The sequence below is a fragment of the Talpa europaea genome (assembly GCF_964194135.1).
Source record: "Talpa europaea genome assembly, chromosome: 15".
NCBI classification, from domain to species: domain Eukaryota; kingdom Metazoa; phylum Chordata; class Mammalia; order Eulipotyphla; family Talpidae; genus Talpa; species Talpa europaea.
Genome location: NC_140083.1, coordinates 43,531,507 through 43,535,654, shown reverse-complemented (window position 1 = coordinate 43,535,654; position 4,148 = coordinate 43,531,507).

The following is a 4,148-nucleotide window of genomic DNA, read 5'->3' as shown; positions in this document are numbered from 1 at the left end:
GATTAGTTGACCATAAATCTGTGGGTTTATTTCTGCAGACAGCTTCACAGTGCTGCGCTCAACTGCCTGCACCACCAGGGGAGGCCCTATATCTGGATTTTATATTCAGTTCCATTGGTCGGTGTGTCTGTTCTTGTTCCAATACCATGCAGTTTTGATTATTATGGCTTTGTAGTATAGTTTGAAGTCTGGGAGTATGATGCCTCCATTCCCTTCTTTTTTTTTTCAGGAGAGCTTTGGTTATTGGGTGTTTTTGGTGATTCCATATGAATTTCATCAATAATTGTTCTATTTCTTTGAAGAATGTCATTGAAATTTTTATTGGAATAGCATTGAATCTGTAAATTGCTTTTGGTAGGATGGACATTTTGATAATGTTAATTCTTCCAATCCATGAGCAGGGGATGTCTTTCCATTTCTTTGTGTCTTCTTCTATTTCTTTTAACAGTGTTTTATAGTTTTCTTTGTATAGGTCCTTTACCTCTTTTATTAGGTATTTTCCCAAGTATTTGATTTTTTTTGTTTCAATAATAAAAAGGATTTTTTTTTAATTTCTTCTTCTTCAGATTTATTGTTTGTGTATAGGAAGGCTACTGATTTTTGCGTGTTGATTTTGTATCCTGCTACTTTACTAAACTGATTGATTGGTTGAATTAGTTTTTCTGTGGAGTTTTTGGGATTCTCTATGTATATTATCATATCATCTGTGAATAGTGATAGTAACTTCCTTCACAAGCTCTTTCAAAAAATTGAGAAGGAAGAGATAATACCAAACACATTCTATGAAGCCAACATTACACTAATACCAAAACTGAACAAGGACAACACAAAAAAAGAAAACTACAGGCCAATCTCTCTAATGAACACTCATGCAAAAATTCTCAATAAAATTTTAGCTATCAGAATCTGACAATGTATTCATAAGATAATTCATCACAACCAAGTAGGATTTATTCCAGGGACACAAGGGTGGTTCAATATCCAAAAATCAATCAATGTAATCCAACACATCAACAAAAAGAAATATAAAAACCATATGATAATATCAATAGATGCCAAGAAAGCTTTCAGCAAAGTACAACACCCATTCATGATAAAAGCCCTTGAAATTCTCGGGATACAATGAACATACCTCAACATCATAGAGGCCATATATGACAAGCCCATAGCCAGTATCATTTTCGATGGTGAAAAGCTGAAAGCATTTTCATTAAGATCTAGAACAAGACAAGGATGTCCATTCTCACCACTGCCCTTCAACATAATACTGGAAGTCCTAGCCAGAGCAATAAGACAAGAGAAAGACATACAAGGAATCCAAACAAGGAAGGAGGAAGTTAAACCTTTCTTGTTTCTTGATGTAAATCTGCAGTGTGTTACATACTTCCCTCTTACTGCTGCTCTTGCTATGTCCCATAGGTTTTGTAGCTCTTTTTTGGTTTTGATCTTCATTTTTGTTTGCACCAAATATATTTTTTTAATTTCTCCTTTGTTTTTTTCACTAATCCAATGGTCATTCTGTAGCATGTTGTTAAATATCCACATACTTGAGATTTGTGACCTTTCTTTTTGTGACTGATTTCTAGTTTGATACTAATGTGATTGGAAAAGATACTTAATATTATTTCAATCTTCTTTAATTTACTGACACTGATTTGTAACCCAACATGTGGTTTATCCTCAGTTATAATCCTTGTGTACTTGAGAACAATATGTACTTCTCTTTTGAGGGTACAGTGCCCTACAAATGTCTATTAAGCCCATCTGATGTAATTCTTCATTTAAGAAGGCACTCACATTATCCTAAGAACAAGTTTTTTTTTTTTAATTTGTCCCATTTTTCATTGGTGTTAAGGGTGAGAGCCCAAGAAAAAGAAATATATATCTTATTCTTAGTTTACATAGCTGATAATTAAAAAAATAGTTTTTATAACAGCACTACAAGTAACAAAACTAATAAATAATAAACCATGGTTGGAAAGACAGATACCACAATGTCAGTGATGGTATTATTTGATTATAAATACTGTCCTGTTCTGAATAATAAACATGTATTAAGTAATAAAATTGAAATAAAATTCTTTACCTCACAGCAATCCTCAAAATCATTCGAGATGGACTATATATTTAAAAGTGACATACAAAATAATAGAACTTTTAAATAAAACATAAGATAACAATTTGTGACCCTGAATTAGACAAAACTTTCTTTAAAGGGATACAAAACTGTCAACCAAAAATGATAACCTGGAGCGTAGTTAAAAGTAAGTTTCTTTTAATCAACAGATGCCAGTAGAAGAGTGAAAAATGTGGAATAAGTTATTTGTAATCATATATATGACATAGAACTTGTTTCTAAATATATACAGGTAGAAATGATAATAGAATTATAATTTAAGTTAAGAACTTCTGCTCTTAAGAGCAGAATTAAAAGAGTGGGAGAAAATATTTGTAACACATATATCTGACAAAAACTTGAATCCAGAATATATTAGAGAAAAAGTCCTTTGAATAAAAAAAACAGAGACACATAGAAATATACCTCAACTACTGAAAAATACATTTGGTTGAAGAGAATATCAACATAGCCAATAAATATAAAAAATGTGCTGATTCTTATTAGTCATCAAGAAAATGCAGAGGAAAAAACTCACAATTTTAAATTTGACTATTCAATTGCATCCCTGCAGAATGGATTAATTTAAAATATGAAAATGTCAAACCATGACAAGGATAAAGAGTACTCAGACACTGTCAATAGAAGTGCAAATTGCTACCTCAACCTTAGGAGCTGTTCCACATAGCCATAGTGTGTGACTCCCCCAGCTCTGTTTGGCATGATTTGGTAGGTTATGTTTTTAATCTGTGTACACTCAAAAAATTTTCCACATTAATTAATAGTAATAGCTGTCCCAGGCCCAAGAAATAAACTATCAGATCATACCTAATGGGAATATTCTACTTTCAGATAGCAGGAGAAACCTGTATATCCCCACAGGTTCAAGAACAGACATGTATAAGAATGTTCACAGCAGAATTGTTTTTATAAGCCCCAACTGAGAAACTCTCCAAAAGCCAATCAATGCTAAAATAGATTAACAAGTTGTGATATATATTCAGCATGGAATTCCAGACAAAATGAGAATGTATGGTCTCTAACTACATGTAATATCAGTAACTCTCACAAAAATATTGTTTGAGAAAGGCTCAAACTCCACACCCAGAGTACAAACTATATGACTCAAGCTATTATATGCAATAGACAAAAGCAGGCTATCTATCCAATGTCATGGTCAAGATAGTGATTAATTATTGGTATGTGGATAATAGATTGGAATTAAGATGGGTTTTCAAAGATGCAGGAAATATTCTGTTTCTAAGTCTGGGTTTTATTTATACAGGTGGTTTTGGTTATGTTCATACATCTTCACTCCTGATACATATTTTCCTGTAATGATATATATATCTCTCTATATATATAATTTTCTTGTAATGTGTTTGTAATACAGTAATAGATGTTTTGAATTAAAATATGTTGTTTTAAAAAAATTTCCACTATTTGTTGGAAAAAGTTTAAAGAAATGCTTGGTAGTTAAATAATACATTAGAGTAAATATTTATTTCCAGACACAATTTAATCCAATAACAAGATCCCATAACTGGAATTTTGTGACATAAAAATATCAGAAAAATTCTGGCAAAAATATCTTCCATGACTTTAAGTCATTTAATCACTTATTGAAAATTTTTTTAAATGAAAAAGGAAAGAAAGAGGAGTATGTAATCATCAAAGAACATGTTTGTATTTAATTGAAATATATTTCTAATTACATGGCACTTGGAGAGAAGGAGGGAGGGAGAGAAGGAAGAAGGAAAGAAGAAAGGAAGCCTATTACCTGAATTTTGAAGGATTCGTGATTAATTCATTGGTTTTCTTTTAAACTAAGTAGTGCTAAATTCACCCAAAAGAATGTAGAATTCTCTTTGGCCTAGTCATCATTTTATAATTTGTTAGTAAATGACATTTTGTACTCTACTTTATATATGGACTATGACCTGATGTTTACACAAATATTATAGCATTATTTAAGAAGCATTTTTCTAACAAAATGGGTTCACACTGAATATACATCCATTGCCTTTCTAAA